Raw genomic sequence first — 20,041 nt, forward strand, 5'->3', positions numbered from 1 at the left:
TCCAGCTTTATTAGACGCACTAATAAATCCGTTAATACATCATGCATGGTCTATTCAGGTCAAGTGCCAGTCCGTAGGCAGGGACAGCTCTTTTCCTTTGCCCACTGACCATGCTCTCTGACTGTGGCATGGGAGGAGGACTCATTCTAAAACCATTTGCAAGCAACAGGAACAAGCCAAAAAGGCTTGGCAAAGTTCATAAGGATGCTGGCTGAGGAGGCCAAAGTAATTGGCTTTGATGGAGCAACATCAGGGAGGAATTTAGGACTAAAGCATTTCAGTTGTGAGCAATTTCGGCTCCAATGTCACCATCTGGTTTTGGACAATTCTGTAACTGTGCTGCTCAAGGCTATGCTCCTGGGAAGACCTGGTAGTTTTGTACCAGAGCAGGGACACACAGCTACCCAGATGCTGCTTGCAATCCCAGGTAGGGGGAAATAACAAAAGTGACAATGTTTTTATTGTTTTTGAGCATTTTTCTTCAATAGTTTTGTGGTTCTCTGTGAGATATGCAAAGAGAAGGCATTGCATCTTTCAGTCATTTGAGAAATCATTTTACATCAGTGGTAACCAGATTTTGGACCAGATGTACCCAATGTAAAGTTTATTTAAATTGCAGGGATTGCAGGACTAAAATGTGTCACATCCTCAGAGTCAGTAATGTGATATTACATACTCCAAGAAGATCCAAAAGCACACTAGTTTATTTGATAGACTGGTCTATTATTTAAAAAGTTATAAAGATAATAAAAAGAAATACAAATTATAAATATAAATTGTAAATAAACATATCTCTTTGCGAGAAAGGTGATAAATACATAATTTTTAATGAAGATGCATGCCTCTGAAATTCCTCTGACCACTGAAGCAGAAATGTAATTTATCCCATTTTGATAGTCTAATCAGGAACTTTAAAAAAACAACTATTTCACTGAATACCAGAGCCATTTCATAGCTCTTTTTATCAAAATCATATGGATTTACAGCATAAGCAAGGGACCCAGGAAGGGTATGGAGCTCAAACACTTTGACCATAATGAGTGAGCTGATTTCTGTATTTTCTAATGTAAAAGAAACTGAAGAATGAAATTAAAGGTACATTTCATGTTCTGACCTTCTTGCAAGAATCAGACTCTGCTGAAATTCAGTAGCTCTTTCCCTTCAGTATCTCCTCTACCTGGACTGCCTCACTATTTGCTGTAATGTATTAAATCTACTCTGTAATCACAGGAAAGGAGACCACTCAGGTAACTGCAGTTTATCGGAGGATGTCACTTTAGCCGGCTGTCAGGCCACACTTCCACAGCCACACTTAACCACATGTATTGCACATACTCATTTTCTCCCAAGCTGTAAGGAAGTTCACAGCATGTGTGTGTGGATGCTCTCACTTTGAGCGAAACCACGTTACTCATACAGACTCAAAAACGCTAAGCTTAAATGTTGACATTCACAAAGTTCTACTGCGAACCATATTCAAACAAAACAGATTTACAATGTATGCTCTACAAGAAGGGATTTTTCTAGCAAATTCTGGGATTAGCCTAAAGGAAGTGTGAGACAATAAATTTTAGCACTTTAATAAACATGTGATTCCCTGGAGAGATAAAAAATTTTTAAAAGAGAGGTGTCACTGTGGTCTGCATGCCAGATTGTTTCTGTGTTTCTGCCCTGTTACTCGCTGTTCCCACTGTGTTTACTGGAATAAATGGGCAGGTCTTCTTGGAGCCAGGTAGAAGCTCAAGGATTCTTTTTTACCCTCTGTAATTTCACCCACAGCTACCCAGGGAATCAGGCTGTATAAATATTGACAAAGAAATACACATAACAAAAATATTTATCATTTCTGTTTAACTCAGCACTGAAATTTTGCTTCAGGATATGAGGTGTCTGTTTCAGTGAATCTGCTCATTAGTAGACAAAACAAACAGGATTAGAAGGTTTGTTTTTCAAACGGGATCCGTGACGCACGCCCTGGTTTAGAAGCTGTCCCGCTGGAGGAGCCTTTAGCAGCGCACAGTCCCTGCCCTGGCAGCGCTGCACAGAGAGCTGACAGCTCTGCCCATTGAACGGAGCTCGTGGGAGCTCGCTGCGGCAGGTGCAGGGCAATAAATGCATTCATAAGTGTCTTATTCTGACTATATTGAAGCAAAAAGCCATTTTTCCTGGACTGTCCTTCCTGGGAGATCCCACACAGGCTGGAGTATGAATAAATATTGAAATGCACACTGGGATTCTCAGCGTAGCAGCAGAGCAGCACCATTCCCAGTCCAGCCAGAGGGATTCACTGCTAACAGCACAGCACATGGAAGAAGCACTGCGCCCAGGTCAGGGTAACTGGAGCCCTGAGCATGATGTCAGTGCCAGCCCATACCTGGCTGCAGCCCAAAGGAGAGCGGGCACAGCAGAACCTGGTGATGCCCAGCGCCCGCCGCTCCTTCCTGCCAGTGCCACCCCACCTTCACCAGGAACCCGGTGAGCACACTGAGGGTCCTGCTCTTCACAACCTCACACTGCAGCTTGGCTTACTGAGCCAGCTTTCTGCCATCTGCCATAAAGAAAATAAGGGGAGCCATGCTGTATTTGTATGAGCTGCTCAATTCCTATGCCATCCAGGCAAAACAGGAGCCCATGTTATTTCTGTCATTAGTTATAATTAGAGAACTCTAATCAACCCCCTGCCTGCCTCAGTACTCAAGTGTTTGAACTGCAATTTTACTTGTGTTCTTCATTAAGCAGAGGGAAAAAGGAAAAGAAATTCATTCATGAAATTTCCATCCATATCAAAGTCTTTTATTTTAGGATTTACTTCCAACTTACGTATCTTTAGACCTCTTAAACAGAAATACAGTCTCCTCCTCTACCATTCTCTTTCATGCAACATCTTTGTAATGTCTCTTAAAGAGCAGAGAATTCTCATTCTTCTGTTTAAGTAACCACTGGAATTTGATGCAGAGATGAAGAAGAAATATTAAGAGAACACAAAGATCTTTAAGACAACAGAGGTATTTATTGCACATACTTTCTGGTACAGAAGGTCAAAATTACTTAAAAATCTTCAGCATCTTAAGTCTCAGCTATTTCCAATAGATGGAGCTGATGACATAATTACTAGTGATTAAATTTTAAATTTATTAGTGAAGGATCTTAAAAGGCACAGGTTAGCAGCATCAAGCCCAGAGTGAAATCTTCACCAGGACTGCCCAGATGCCATGACACCAAATTTCACTTCCACCCACTGCACTGTATTGACACTGGGTGTCACAGATTCCACAGGTTGCTGGATTTCAGAGGTTCCTAGAGACCAGAGAGAGGGATAAATAATCATCCTTTTACTCCATCGTATGCTTGCCGGAAAATGTGCCATCTACACGAGCTACATCAATCAAGGCTTCTTTTAAGCCAGGTGTTTCTCTCTTTTTTCACAAACAGAACCACATGCTACTAAGAGAGCCTCAAGGAGACCAAGCCACCTAAGCCCGACATCGTGACATTTGCTGGACATTGATACAAGAGACTGATGCAGCAGATTTCAGTCACCAAGCTGATCAAGGCATGTAAAAGTTGATGAAAAACTACACAAAAGGTTCTGTTTTAGAAGAGATCACTCAACTGCTGACTGTGATATTAGCAAGACCTGCTAGGCAAATATCAGACAGGAATACCTTTTTTTTCCCCAGAAACCCAGGACAGTTTATGCATATTGGTCTACAAATTTAAAGTGAATGGGTGCATACTGATGTTTATGAGGATGCAATAAAGGAATGGTAGATTAGAAAAAGGGTTAATAAGGAGTTATCTGATTACAAATGTAACTAATGTAAAGAGTACATCAAAAGAAAATAGGAAACAATTCCAGTCTGTGAAAGATTTTGATTCAAAAACAGCTGATTTCAGCAAGCAAACTCAACCTAATTCAGTTACTTATGAAAGGGGGGAAAAAAGTTGTCTTTTCAGGAAATCTTCAGCATTACTGATTTACTGAAATTTGACAAAGGACTGATAATGAAACATTTGAAGAAGATGTTGTGGTGGGAGATTCAGCAGAGTTCAAGCCTCAATAGTCTGTAGTTAAGATCAAAAGCCTCCAATTACTGTTACTATCCTCAGTTTCCTAAAACTTGTGGAATTTATCATGTCCTTAGATGTAGCAATGGAAAGAATATTTTCCTATGTAAACATATTTGGACAGAGTTCAGAAAACTGGCAAACACAGGTTTTTCTGGGACTGGGCTTAAAGTTAAAGCCAAAGTCAAAAAATGCATGAAAAACCTTCCTTGTTTAATTCAAAACATCCATGACACATGAGAGCAGAAAGCAGTAGTCCAAACAACAACATTATTAATGAAACAGAGCTGCATATTTGAAGACAATGAAAATATACACTAGGGAGAAAAATACATGTCACAACAGGGAGCTGCTGCTTCCCTAAGACACTCCTTCAGAGAATTTCCCCTTGCTTTTCAGGCAGTCTGTTTCTGTCATGCAGGAAAGAGCCAAGCTCATGAGTGTCGGAGCAAGCAGCGCTGCTCTGGATGCGCAGCATGGCCAGGGTAATGCATGGCAGGAAGGGAGTGTGGCAGTGCAGGGACCTTCGGGCTGGAAATGCTGCAGGGCACAGGTGGGGGCTGCTGGCACCTGCTCTCAAACTCCTCCTGGCCTTCTACTTCCACAACTTCCCCGAGAAGCCACTTTCCGTAGCAAGGAAACACTGCTGACCAAGCAGAAACACCACTTGTCCATTCAGGGCAAAATAATCTGCCTTTTTGTTGGGAGCCATAAAAATAAGTGCAATGAGAAAAATAAGGCAGTCACACATCATGTCTGACACAAAGCCCTAATCCATCACCACCACTTGGGGTTTGGCTGTCTCCAGCCTGCAGCCACTCCTCACTGCAGCACCTCAGGCAGCACGGGGAGCTGGTGCCCTTCCGCGGGTGTGCGGGTGCCAGGAGGAGCCCTGAGGGTGCCACCCATGGCAGGGGGGCTCTGAGCTGAAGCTGGCACCTGCAGCCTGTTGGTGCCCTGCCACTGCAGGGGCAGCTCCCCCCAGAACACACGGGACAGGGGCAGCAGCACCAGCCCATGCTCTGGGGACAGCAGGAGCGGGAACCCAGCCTTGCTCCAGCTGCTGTCGCGACAGGGGCAGCTTTCCCAGCCCAGCAGGACTGGGAACCAGCCTTGCTCCAGCTGCTGTCGCAACAGGGGCAGCTGCACCAGCCCAGCAGGAGCGGGAACCCAGCCTTGCTCCAGCTGCTATCGCGACAGGGGCAGCTTTCCCAGCCCAGCAGGACTGGGAACCAGCCTTGCTCCAGCTGCTATCGCGACAGGGGCAGCTGCACCAGCCCAGCAGGAGCGGGAACCCAGCCTTGCTCCAGCTGCTATCGCGACAGGGGCAGCTGCACCAGCCCATGTTCTGGGGACAGCAGGAGCGGGAACCCAGCCTTGCTCCAGCTGCTATCGCGACAGGGACAGCTGCACCAGCCCAGCAGGACCGGGAACCCAGCCTTGCTCCAGCTGCCATCGCACCGTGCCCGCTGCAGAGAGGTGGGACGCGGCTGCCCGACAGGGAAGGGATGCAGTTTTAGCTCTGGGTCAGAGGAGCTCTTTGCCACCTCGTTAGCCCCGTGCTCCCAATCGCGACCGCGTTCCTCAGCACTCGGCTGCCCGGACGGCTGTGTCATGCGAGCAGCAGGCTGCACAGATGTCAGATGTCACGCTCTATCTGATGAAGAGGTCTCTGCCTCGGGCTGTTTATATATAACCTACCAGAATTTCCTGCTGCATGATGAAATAATTAGGGGGCCCTCATGCAGGGAACAATGTTGTGAGTAGGTTGCAAAGGCATTACACATACAAAAAAAGAAAATTCTAGGCATTTTCCTTATCTGTGATACAATCTTCTAAGACTCCTTATATACCAACTTGTCTAATTCAACTTGTTTGTATTATTTCTTTTAATGTTCTTCATACAGATGCTAAATGAAGGCTTCAAAAAGTTCAGCAGCGGTCTTTCCTTTATGCTCAGATTACACAGTAGGAATAACAGCATGGGAAAACCAGAAAAAAAATGGAGATTTATTTGTTTGTTTTAAATCAAGATTGCTTTTTGCATCTAAAGTTGGTGAACTCTAAACTGTGGATAGCTTAATAGAAGCTGATCCTGTCATCAGACTCATTTTGTGGCACTCTATTTTTTCTAATCTCTATTTTTTCTAATCAGTTTTGATTTACAGCTGGTTTTATCCATAAAGAGACCACCTATATGCCCACAGACCCTCCATGTGCTGCTTCATCTCCCAGCTCACTACAAAATCCAGCTGGATCATATCCCCAGCTGCAGCCTGGATCAGCTTCCCTCTGATCGTCCAGCCCAGGAGGGAGGCTGGCACGGGGGTCTGTCCAGAAACACCCCCAGGGTGGAGACCCCTGCAGCCCCTCAACCCTGCCAGGGCTGTGCCAGCGCCCTCACCCTCTGCTCTGAGGTGCAGAGATCAGGGCACCGGGAGCTGCTGGCAGTGAACACGGGCAATGATCAGGGCACCGGGAGCTCAGTGCAGTGAACACGGGCAGAGATCAGGGCACCGGGAGCTGCTGGCAGTGAACACGGGCAGGGCTCAGGGCACTGGGAGCTGCTGGCAGTGAACACGGGCAGGGCTCAGGGCACTGGGAGCTGCTGGCAGTGAACACAGCTCAGGGCACTGGGAGCTGCTGGCAGTGAACATGGGCAGGGCTCAGGGCACTGGGAGCTGCTGGCAGTGAACACAGCTCAGGGCACCGGGAGCTCAGGGCAGTGAACATGGGCAGGGCTCAGGGCACTGGGAGCTGCTGGCAGTGAACACAGCTCAGGGCACCGGGAGCTGCTGGCAGTGAACATGGGCAGGGCTCAGGGCACCGGGAGCTCAGGGCAGTGAACACGGGCAGAGATCAGGGCACCGGGAGCTGCTGGCAGTGAACACGGGCAGAGCTCAGGGCACCGGGAGCTGCTGGCGGTGAACACGGGCAGAGCTCAGGGCACCGGGAGCTGCTGGCACTGAACTCGGCCAGCTGCACACACTGGGCCCTCCAAAACCTCCTGGGGCTCCGCAAAGCCAGTTTTAATGAGGTCAGCACATCTGAGGCGGAGTTGGAAGTCATCTTAGGAGAGAAAGTTTGTTGAATATTTGGCATTGGGGTAGGCTGCCCAGAGAGACTGTGAAAATACTCCTTGTCATTTGTTTTGAGAGTGCAAAAGTATTAGATAGATCTCATGGTTCGAATTAAGAAAATGAATGAATAAATATCAATTTTCAGATTGGATGTGTAACTCATAGCCAGCCACCTAGCCTGGATTTAGACTTTCTCTGGGGAAAGCATGAATAAGTAATAAACATGTAATTAAATGATCAAAAACATGTCCATAGAGTTAATCAATGGGGTATTCTCAGAGAAGTGCAGTAGGAAACAAGGATATGCTGAAGAAACACTAGACACGATAAACGAGTAAGTCAGATTTTTTTGTAAATTCCTCATATCACAAAGTCATTTGATAATTTTGATTGGAAGGAACCCTAGAAGATGATCTCAGGACCTGTACTCAATGCAGGGACACCTCAGCCTCTCAGCAAGTGGCCGTGGGGGCTTGGCTGCCACCAAGATCAAACCACAGCAATCATGCTGGACCTCAGTGTAGAGCAAACCAGGATGAGCCATGTCACCTTTTTGCTTCTTACACAGCCTCAAACAATGTGTCAAGACATACAAAATCTTTTCAGAATTCAGAATCAACCTATCTTCCAAACAGCTCAAACAGTTGCCGTAAGTCTATCACATTTACTTCCCTTAATTCAAATGACCCCAAATAATTGGAAATAGGATAACAGCATAAGACAAGTTTTCTGAGTGGTCACCATCTATATGTTCGTGGTTAGGAAAACTAGATCCGTGCTTTTATTAGAACACAGCCTGGAAAAGAAATTGACATTTCCCAAGTATCAAAATGTACATATGTCACTGTTCTACAGATACGTAATATAAAACAATTTCTAAATTATCATTGCCTTCCCATGTCTATTAAGCATCTCAGCGGTCTTCCTTTATCCATCTTCTTGTCTAAATGGATTCTGTCTTTCACTGAGCAATGGTTCAGGCACAATAAACAGACACTTGCTTGAGTGTGTTGTCTCTAGAGGTATCAGTTCACATTAACACTTCTGAAGTTAGGTCTGCATATAGCACAGCTTACAGCACCACCAAGGTAATCAATCTTAAAGGTTGAAATAAAACAGCATTTCTTTGATCTTAGTTTTCCATTCAGCTCACTATTTAATAGCTTCCTTAAATATATCCAGGAGAGAGACACTCACTTTTTCACCACCATTAAAACCATACAAGTCCTGAACATCAGCAAGGCTCTGGGTGGGGCACACGGGAGGTGGGAGCGCACCTCATACCACGAGCAGCAGCATTCTGCCTCCTCTGAACCAGACAGCAATGTATTCCCCTGTGCTGCTATTCAGCCTCTGCCTGCTCATTTTGAGTTCCTTATTCTCGGTGCACATTCAAGAAAGAATAAAAAGGCCATAAGAGAAGGAAATTTTTGCTGCTCATGTATTTGAAGACTACAACCATAACAGACATCAAGTCACCTATCATCAAGGCCAGGACACCCTCGATAGCAGTCATTCCTCTCTGTAAGGGAAAATCAGCAATGATATGTGATGATGGAAGGCTTTGCCTTCCTCAAGGGCCAATTTAGCACAGCAGGAGAAAAGTAGCTCAGGCAATATGCATCTCAAAGCAGAAGAAAAATTTAAGGCAGGAAGAGGAAGACTGGCTTTGGAAAGGAGAGTAAGGGATGAAGGCAGTAGCACTAATTGTGGGAAGGATAACCATGACAAGGGCAGTGGATAAAGTGGAGAAAATTTAGTCCTTGCAGCTTTTTAGTGTATAGGATACCTGGACTGAGAAAACTGGGAGAAAACTAGGGTTGGAGCCTAGACAAGTGTAAGTTACAAGAACGGCTGTTTCTTTGTTCAGCTGCTTTCTACCAAAAGGTAAAAAACCTTTAAGAAGCCAATACCTGCGTGTCAGGCGTCTTGCAGCAGGCTTGCAGAGCTATGGCTCTCGCTGAGTTCTGACTTCATCACTCAGCTGTGAATGCCTTGCTAGGCCAAATAAACAGGAGCAGCTTCTGGCCCAGCATGTTTGTCCCCAAACCCAGCCCAGATGAGGCTGTCTCCTGGTTGTCCATCCTCCCTTCTGGCCCTTGTTTGGCACCACCTCCTCCACACAGGGCCATCTCTGTCTTGCCTAGGCAGAATTCTGCATGGCGGTGCCCAGCTAGCGGGAGCCTGCTCACACCACACCACTCGTGTGCCCCACGTGCACTGGGGTGGCACCGTGCCAGACCCCCATCCTCTAGGGCCCCAGGCAAGTCATTCATTTCCCTGCACCTCTGTTCCTGCCTCCAATAAATTTTACTGACTTACCTTACACAGCTGAGAAGAAAGATTATTAAATTAGCAATTAAAAGTTGTGGAGAATTCCCTTCACCGCTGTCTGCTGCCAGAGCCCTGGAACTGTATCTTAAACAATTTACAAGTCCTATTAGTGCCTGTTTTTTGCATAAATTATTTGTTGAATAAGCATTATCTTTTGACCTCTAATTTGTAACATCAAGTTACAACTTCTGCCTAAATGTGCATTTCAAACAAAAACCCAGTAGTAGTAGGATAAAGGAACAACAAAGCCTTATACAAATTAAATACGATCATTTGAAGTTGATGTATGTTACACAAAACTTTTCACCTATTGTTCTCTGTCCTTCAACCCAAAAATTTCATAAACTGAAATTTTTTCCAAGTTTCTATGGATTTAGGCAGTCCATTTGAAAATGGAATTCCACCTGTCCTGTAGGCAAAGGACACAAAACAGAGACAAGTCCATTTTTCCAGGCTCTCAGGAAATTTTGTCTTGGTGGTCCACTAAATCCTATATATTGAGGGACAATACTGAAATGTTTTCAGCGTGAAAAGGACTCTAGTCTAGGGGAAACCTGAACTCCTTTGCCCTGATTTTTGTGATTATATATATTCTTATCTTAGTTTTAACCTATTCTTAGTTTTCCTTTGCAACATTTCTAAGCCCTTTTCTGATAATCATTTTATTCCCTTGTTTTCATTTTGTTTGGCAACAGCTGAGCTGGCAGCAAGCCCAAAGCCCGGTAAATGACAAATCACTACCAGATGAAGCTGTGAGTTTTACACAGAGCATGTCTTCTAGCAATGGAATACTTTTGAGGCCCAATAAAAATTACCAAACTGACTGAGAAGACAAGTTCAAGCCTTTTACATGAAGGCCTGCCATTAACAAAAAACCAGATTAATTCTCCAATCAGTGAAACCAGTGATTGGGCTAATGAAGCCTCTGAAAAGCTGAAGAATCAGAAGCAGAGATAGAAATGCAAATCCTTGGCAGGGCCCCCAGGCTGGTTTTAACACTTGCCGCCTCACAGGAGCAGGAAAGACCCTCTGTTCCTCCAACAAGAAGGAGTCCCAAACCAAAATGATCTCAAGAAGCACTAATGCCCCTCCCATCCTCTGTGTCCGAGTTGCAGCTCTGTGCCAGGTTATCTCCCTGCAGAGCACTGAGCTGACATGGGCACAGGGAGCTGCCCAGCATCCCAGCACTGGGGCCAGAGAGGAACGTGACCCCGACAGAATTCCTGCTGCCAACAGCCATCACAAATCCTTTCCTGCAGACCCTGCATCCCCTGAAGCACAGCTTACAGCCCTACCAAATCCTTCCCTGCAGGCCGTATCCCCTCAGAGGGTCAGCCCCCAAGTGGGCTGAAGTTAGGACTGGGAAAAAGGACATTTCCCCTGGGTGCCCTCCAAGCAGGCCAGCACTGCCTTTTTCCCAGGAGTCCTCCCTGGGAACCCAGCATTGAAGCCACAAGGCACAGAATGTGAGCGCTTTCCTGAACCTTGTTTCATCCTTTCCAGGCTGACACCTCAGGACGTCACTTTTTGTTATCCAAAATTATCAGACAAGAACTGAGGAAAGCCACCTTGCAAAAACGTTTCCCTGTCTTTTGCTAGGTAGGTGTTTTAATCAAGGATTTGGCACTCACAGTACCCCTGCAGGTCGTGTAGAGAGGATCATTGCCTACTCTAGTAATATAGACAGAGAGGCCTGAATTTCTGTGAGTAGTGATTTTGTAGTAGATATAGAATGATACAGGGGATGTAAACCAACAGTGTTCTGAGTCACATAACAGAGGCTGGGCAGCATCTGGCTGTGGGCATAGCCAAAAGATGTAAAGTGAAGCCGTCAGAGTCCCGAACATTCCTGAGGTGCACCCTTCCCAGACTGTCATAATGGATGATATATCCATGCAATGAATGTTGCAAAGTAGCATCAGAGGGGAAGGAAAAATCTCAATAAAAAAGGAGTGTTTGGCTATAACCCTGTGTCCCTGGATGTCACACGACAACAAAAATTCCCTGCAGCCTCTGCCCTGGGCTCCCATGGAGAGGGCCCCCATAGGCACCCACTGCACCCCAGTGTAAAAGCAATGGCAGCACCCGTGGGCCCCAGGAACACGGGCCAGGGAACCCCAGCACTGCCACTGCAGAAAGCTGCAAGGTAGAGGTGAGAGCAGCCTCAAAGGGTTCAGTCCAGACAATACTTCCCTGTCCCGGGGGCATCAGACACCGTCTGGAAGAGGCCTGTCAGCCTTCATTGGCTACAGGTAATGGTATAGGGTAATTTCTCCTGATAATGTCACTGCAAGAGGAAATCCTGCAGACTAAACTCATTAAAGTCTGAGGGGAGCACTGTGAGGGGCTCCTACTGCAGGGAGAAGGACTGTAGGCTGGGTTTGTCTGAGTGGGAGAGCATCTCTTTTGGCACATGGTTGGAAAGCTCTCAGGGATTTCAAACACCCTTCTTTGGCATGTGTCAGCCACTTTAGGGCATGTGTCAGCCCTAAAGTCCAAGTTTTCACTTCAAAGTCATCCTTCCTTCCAAAATGCAGCCCCCCAAGGGAAAACAAAAATACCAAGGGGAGATGGCAGATCGGTGCTCAAGAGCCAGTAATTTAGAGGCAATTGAGCAAACTGTCATTCATTTGCACTCTCATATCAAGCAAGCAAATAAATAAGACACTATATTGCTGTAAGTGCTTGTTCCAGAGGCTGTTGGGGCTTTGAATCAAGACTGATAATGCCTTGATTTGCTGGAGGGCAATGTCATGTGCCCCAAACAAGCACTGCTATCTCTGCAAGGCACCTGAGGTGCACACAGGATTTAGCACCTGGCTCTCCCCTCTCTGTGCTTCCTCAGGGCTGGAGGGAGGCCCTTGTGGCACAGGAGGAGGGGGCACCACGACAGGGCTGTCCCTGGGGTGAGCAGCCAGTGCCCACCAGGCTCCCATGGTGTGGGCAGCGCTGCCAGCCCTCAGCCACAGCTCCTCTGGCCCCAGCAGAGTGCACACGCTGGGTGTTCTGCACTTTGGCCCACACCTGGTCTCTGGCTCTGAAATGCTGACCTGCGCATTGGCCACAGATTTGAGAAAATGTGAATTTCCTCCTCTTCTGAGAAGCACAGTGGGACAACTTATCTACTCAGCTCAACAGAAAAATGCCCTTGATTTCAAAAGCAAGGCAGCCTGATCCCTGATCTTTTGTAGGAAAATATTTTGACAGTGTAACAGATGAAATTAGCTAAAGCTAGGATGACTGGCACTTAATCTGATAATCCCTCCAGAAGCAATTACCTTGAAAATATCTGATAAAATTTGTTCCGTGTGTGTCTGTACCGTGGCAGTGCACCACAGCCCAGCTGGCACACAGCTCTGACCTGGCCACCGCTGAGGCAGCGGGGCCTGGGGACAGTGTCCTGCTCACCATCCTCTCCTGCAGCCATCCCACTCCTTCCTCCACAGCACAGCTGGTTCCCACACCATGGGACTTGACACAGGCAAAATTCAGTTATCTGGTTAGAGAACTTCAGCTTCATCACAACAAAACAATTGTGCCTTTCATCAGCACCAGTCAGAAAGTTTCTGATGGACAAGTACTTTAAGAATCAGCTTGCCACAAGTGAAACAATTTAGGGAAACAGCATGTCACTTTGCAGAATATTAAGCTTCCTCCAGTATCCCATTTGCAGAGGAAGATATTAGACCCCTAACTGCATCCATGATTCTTCCAGTGCTTTCCTAAAATAATTGTTTTTATTTGGGAACTTAAATGGAAAGAGGCATACACATGTAGTGTAGAATATATTTGAGTCATCACTTCTGTACACTAAGCTGGTCTAATTCTGTTTCCTTCTTAATTCCTGACAATGGACTTTAAAGCCATTTGCATCAGATCCATGAGTTTGTGCTTTTGCCCAGATATTACCTCACACTTAAAATGAGAGAAAGAGGGTTGTAAACAGACAAATCCTGCACCAATGCGACCCATGGGCACTCAGCATGGAAGGACAGTCCTTCAGGTGACCCTGAAGAAGGTGAGGGCTGTTCTCTCTGCTGGGCCAAGCTGGAAGGAGCCTCCTGGCGCACCATGAGATGCACCTGGCTAAAGACTCACACAAACCCTGAAGAATGCATTTTGTGGGAGTAGATGACCTCAACTGAGCTTCAAAATTATGAACTTTTGTTGGAGAAGGTGTTTAACTGTTCTCTGAAAGTAAGGCAGGAGGAATATTTTGCCTCATCCCATGAGAAAATGAGAGATGCTGTGGCCATTGAAATCACAAAGACACACTTGGAGAGCAGGCTGTCCTACCTTAACTACTCTTGGTATCAAAATGCGACTGGTGCTTACACAGAGTGAGTAAAAGCTCATTTGCCAAATGAAACTGGTGAAAACATACTTCATTCTTAATTTTCTCTTGCAGTAAAACCAGAGTTTCTACAAACTCTGAAATACAGCAGAGCTAGAACGAAGGAATGCTTCAACTACACCAAGCAGAATTCTTTAGTGATATGGACTTCAGAGAAAGGAGGACCCAGGAATATACTTAATATGATTTATTAAAATTGACCCTGAAAATAAATTCTATTTCTCTTACATACCTATTTTAAAACATGGAGGCCTTTTCTACTTAAATAAAACTGTTTCTGTATTTGAGGTCTTAATTATATAATTAGTAACAACAGCAAATTAAAATGAATTAATCCCATTCTGATTTATTTTGCTTGCAGTGTTAAATAAGAGGTACACAAAACACAATTAAGTAATTTTAAGTCTTCTCTTTAAATCCTAATCAGAAATTGCCACATCTAGATAAAGCCAAACCAAAACAAAGCTTTTCATTTGTTATGAACTGAGAAGTGTGTCAAGTGCACAGTGCCCACTGACTCCAAGATAAATACTTCCGCTGCTTCTTAGTATTTCTGGCTAAAAAGTTGCTCAACAATTTCAGGACTGTGCACAGATGATTACACAGAATCTACTAGTTGGAATAATTAGTACAAGAAAGCTTTAATTACAGTGTACAATATACAGACAGACATTAGCCTGAGGATAGGGAAGGTCTGACACTTGCTAAAATGAAGAGAGGAATGGTTTGTAGACTTGCACTGGTATCAGTACACCACCCTCATGTTGTGTGCTGACATTTCTGCATGCACCTCACCCCCAGGCAGCCCGCTTTGTTCATTTTTAAGCACGCAGACAGAACCCAGATTTATGTCTCCAGCTAAGGCATTGCACACACCCAGGTGAAGCTCAGACACGTGGCCCACAGACCCCGTTTGAGGGTCCAAGCCCTCCCTCAGCTGACACAGGCACAGACAGAGGTGGGCACTGAACAAGCAGGGGCAGGGGCAGTGCAGCGGGGCTGGGGCACGGTGCCAGCCCTGCCAGAGCAAGGGCTGCTGCTGCGCTGGCACAGGCCATGCCCAGGGACACAGGAAAGCTGTGCCCGTGCCCAGGGCAGGGGGACACCTCAGCTGCTGGCAGTGTGACTGCCCCGGAGAACAGAGCCTCACATTCCTTCCCATCCCATGTACCATATCATGTGCATGTGACTAGCAGAGGTCCAAGAGTTATTGGGCTGTTTTGGGTGTTCTAAATTAGCCCACCTGTGCACACACAGAGACACTATCTGCCCACAGATGTACATGTGTCCCACCAGTGCCCATTGACACTCATGGGGTAAGTCTTGGAACGGAAGGTGGTAACCCCAGCACAAATCAGAAAAAAAATATAACATGAAGCAGATTATTTGTTGGATGGTCCAGCTGTTCTCCCACCACCTCAAAGCAGTTTGTGGGTCCCCCGTCTCATCTCATTTTTTCTCCAAGTGCTGCCCAGACTTCTCCCCTGCATGGGTGGACCAACCTCTCCCCTGAAGATGGCAAATGTGACCGTGCACTGTTGGGCTGCTCCTAAAGCCTGTCGAGAGCCAAAGCTTGCAACTGTGTGCAGCACAAATGAGAAGGTCAAGAAAGGGAATCAACATAGCTGTTGATTTTTCAGGCAGCCTGAACACCAGAGAAAGCATTGTTCCCTTGGAGTGCACCAAAGATACAACCAATGCTAACCACAAATTCTCCACATGGCAAAAAACACATAAAATAAACATTGCAGAGAGACCTCTTAACTATTCCCAGGGCATCAGGCAATGGGGAAGGTACCTCACCTGCCAGTTTGGCACGCACATCAGTGAACTGTGTCCCCTCAAGGAGTGTCGTCATAGACCACGCCAATTCCTTCTTACTGCAGGGATGAGTCCTAACCAGTGCCTCTGACTGCTCCAGTAGATGTATTTGTGGTTAGATGGGCACTGCACATTGGACATTTTCATTTCTCTGCTGTACAAATCAACAATCTTAACCTACATTTACTATTCATTCCATATGGGAAGGAGTCCTTCACTATACCAACAACTTCTTTGGTCTTTAGATGTAATTGCTGTCTGGTCGGACTCCATTCTTCTTGTATATATCATCTAGTCACACGTATCATAGCTGAATAGCACATTCATAGCCTCTAGCACTGAATAGAATCCATATGTTCTCCTCTTGTACCCCTGCAGAGATTTAGCAGTCTGAAATACTTCCTATGGGATCATTCATATCCCATTTTAGACCAACATTCAGACATAAAGCAGCATCACGAGAATGTGGGGAACAATCAAACATCAGTATGAAAATCCCCCAAAACACTGGTATGAACTGCAGTGAAGAGAGGATAAATGTAATTTCCATTTCTGAACTGTCTATGATTTTGTCTCCCCAGAAAGTGCAGATTTCCACAGTAAAAGTAGAAATATAGCAAAAAACATTACAGAATATAGCCAGTAAACAAGGCAGAGAGGGGCCATGTCTCCCCCTCTGCTTGCAGCCACCTAGGAGGCCAAACCAGGCAGCCCTGGTGCCCTCACAGTGCTGCTGTGATGAAGCTGGCAGGCATTCACAGAGCTGTGTGCGTGTTCCACCTGCCAAAACCCCGGGCTCCAGCCTCACTGGGCTCCACACACCAGGACACTTTCAGTGGGCAGGAGCATGGCAATGCAAGGGCTTCGCTTTGGTGGAAGTGACACAAAATGCTGAGCATGGACCCACTGCATACTTAGTTTTGTAAATCTGCCTCTCTGTGTCACCAGGAGCTGACTGAAGGGGATGTAAGTGTTTGGATATTTATAATAGAGCGGTAGACTCTATATTATAGTCTGTATAGCTGTGATGGCAAGTCAATGTTTCACTGAATTCTAAGTTTTCTTTCATCCCTCAAACTTTCTTTCCCTGAGAGCTGATGAAATAATTTTTCTCCTGCTCAAGCACGAGCATTCAGATTGGTACCAAGGAACAGCAAAACATTAACCAATTAAGTGCTGTTGTATGTAAACCCTTTTTGAGGTTATCAGCCAGAGGTGACTCATCTCAACAAGTGTTCCTTGTATATATTAAAACAAACAGTTGCTTTTAAAATTACTGTTCTTTCTGTCGCTCGCTTGTCCTTCTGCAATATCACATTAAGCAACAAACAGAAGCTTATCTTAGATGACCAGCAAAAAAAGCTCATTTTCTGTTGAATTTTGTTGTGGAGTACAAAGAGTACCTAGAGTGCATAATGAGAGCACAGCATCTCCTGGGCCCCAAAAATGTGATGAGTGGTTTTGTGTAGAGCAGTGGGGTGAATAAGACTGTGTTGTTAACATGCCACTTAAGTAATCAACCTCTTCAGTTACACTTTTTTCTTTTTTACATATGCTCACTGAAACTTATCCTTAATGTCCTTCAAAAGCAAAGACATGATAGTTGGGGTGCTGCTGACTGCAGCAGGAATGGGGCTGGATCCAGATTTCCATAATTATAACCAAGGTACCACAAAACAATGATTTTTCCTGCAACCACCATGTGCTCATAGATGAAAGATGTATTTTAAACACTGACCAGTGTCCTTTCTCGTGTGAACAGGTTAGTTAAACTCAGAAAACAGCTCAAACCAAGCAGGTTGACATATGTAGTTGTGTTAAACTTAACATGATATTTTCCCCATTTTGTCACCTGCCCAAAAGCATTGGAATGTTTTCAGGCACTAAACTCAATAAAAGATGTCTGACCAAAAACATACACTCTTCAGGCTCTTCGTTCTCCTCCAGATCAACATCCCTCTGGCACCAGCTAAAATTTCCCCTCTCAGTTCTGTGTCAGTCAAGAGCTAATATTGTCATATCAGTTTTAAAATTATAAGCACCAAGAATAATAAGATTTCTCATTTCTACTTAGAACACTGCTCTTCTTACTATTTAAAATCTGCAGCCTCTGCACTTTCCAAATAAATGTATTTTATTTCAGAGTATTACAGTAGCACTTTGTAAACACCAGTTTACATAACTGTAAATGTGGATTTACTTGCAGACGTAAGCAAACATTTCGTCAATTGTAACCTGTGGCCAGCAAACCAGAATCTCGTTTCTGGAGGCTCGCTGTGTTTTTCAGACCGGGTATGAACGAATCACCTTTCTTTCATTAGCTCCCTTCCCGATTTGCCCACTTACTAAACAAAACAGCTTAGCTCGCTAGTCCCAAATGTGCTCGATTTTTAACAGATATTTTCGCTTTAATACAGACACTTAACGCTGTATAAACACACAGTCACAAATTGGCTGCGGAAGAATTTGAAAGAAGAATCTGCCCTGGAACTCTGTTCTTTCTCTGGAAAGCATTGGCTGTTCTGTGGGAAGAGAGCTGTCGTTCCTCACGGCGGTGGCTGTCTGTGCCCCTCGGCGGGGGCTGGCACCCACCGGGTGCCCCGGAGCCCGAGGAGCCCACGGAGCCCAGGGCAGCCGCTCCGAGGGCATTGCAGCGGGCGGCGCTGCCCGGCTGCCGCTCGTCTGTGCCGGATCCCGGCGGGCTCGAGTGCCGCTCTCGGGGACAATGGCCAGCGGGGCTAGGAGCGGGCTGCGGCCCGGCCGCCCTCCCGCCCTGCCCGGCACGGCCCGGCACAGCGTCCATCGAGCGCTCCCGCAGCCGCGGCGGTCCCGGCGCCGCTCCCCGGCCGCTCTCCCTTGCCGGCCGCTGACCCTCGCCTCGGCCGCCCGCTCTTCACACGTCCTTCCCCGCCATCTCTGTCCCTCCACCACCGCAGCCCGACAGCGATCGCGGCCCGCGGGCCGAGAGGGTTTGTGCGAGCCCCGGGTGTGGGCGGTGCGGGCCGGGGCCCGGCGGGTCCGCACGGAGCGGGCTGCTCACGGTGCGGGCAGAGCCCACGCGCGGAGATCGCGCTCGGCTGGAGCGACCCCGGCCCCTCCGGGAAAGCGTTCCGGGGGCAGCTGGGAGAGTGCAGGATTTCGCGATACCCGCCGGGTCCCGGGCAGCCTCGCCTTTCCCGGGCCCCGCGGTGTCCGGCAGAGCCAGCCGCAGGACGGGCAGACGGATGGGTGCCACGGCCGTGGGTGGCACGGACCCCAGCCGGGGCGGCTCCGGACAGAGCGGCCGAACAGCCTGCGGGGGCAGACGGGACTCCTAGGGAAGCGCTCCTACTGCCGCACCCCTCGGGCGTTTCCCAAAGGCCGTCCAGGGAGGGGCTTCCCGCTGTGCCCTGTCCGTAGGGACGACGGCCGAAGCAGCCGAAAACCTTCCGAGCCTGCTGTGGCCCCGGGCCCCGGCCTCCCCCGCACAGGCTGGCCCGGGTCTCTTCCAGAGAGTGATTATTCATCGCATGAACAGAAGCGAAAAGTGCAAGGCCGGCAGACCCGGTATCTTTCAGGCCCTCCAGCGTGGAGTTACCATGCTCACCGAAACCAGGACATCCTTACAATGTTGTGTCTGTGTATGTATAAACAACCCACCATGGTTTCCAGTTTGTCTTTGCCTTCCATTACTTTAGGGGCAAAATGTACTTTTACATTATCTGATCGCTGCTCTGATTTCCTCCGTCCCCAGCGCTTTCCGTAACGGAGTGACATGACACAATTAGCATAGATACTTAAAAAGTCAACTTCTACATCAAGTGTTCACCGCGATTTCAGGAACGCAGAGATGCAACACTTGATTTGAACAGGCACGGCTTGCATCCAGATAATACGTTCAGAGTGCAGAGACCAAGAGTTGAAATTAATGAAGATGTTCCACACTGGTATGTCGAAATTATTCCCTACACGTCTGGTCGCAGTGCAAGGGCCAGCAGTCTAAAAACATGCAGGGCTGCATCTCGCTGATTCCTTTCTTGCCATCTGCCTCCCCGCCCCAGCTCCCTGTTGAAGGGAAGGGGGGAAAATGCTAAAAAAAATAATTGGAAATTGCATAAAAGTCTTGGTCTTGGTAGGGGAACCACAGACTCAGGAATCCATTTAGGGAATAGGAATTTTTCCCTTTGACTGGTCTTGCCACTCACAACTAAACAGCACAGAGCTCTACACTAGAAGAGCCGTGGACAAAAGCTACATGCCTGCAGCCCTGAAAGATCATAGACCCGCAAACCAGAGCCAGCCCGACCCAAATGCATTGCACTGATTTGGAAAACGAGTCACTGGTAAGCGACTGGGGTCGTTTGCTTCCCGTTAAACAGCCCAGAGTCAATTATTCAGGGCTAGT

Source organism: Melozone crissalis, unplaced genomic scaffold, assembly GCF_028551555.1.
Source record: "Melozone crissalis strain CALT ecotype California unplaced genomic scaffold, PUWL_Pcris_2 ptg000254l_1, whole genome shotgun sequence".
NCBI classification, from domain to species: domain Eukaryota; kingdom Metazoa; phylum Chordata; class Aves; order Passeriformes; family Passerellidae; genus Melozone; species Melozone crissalis.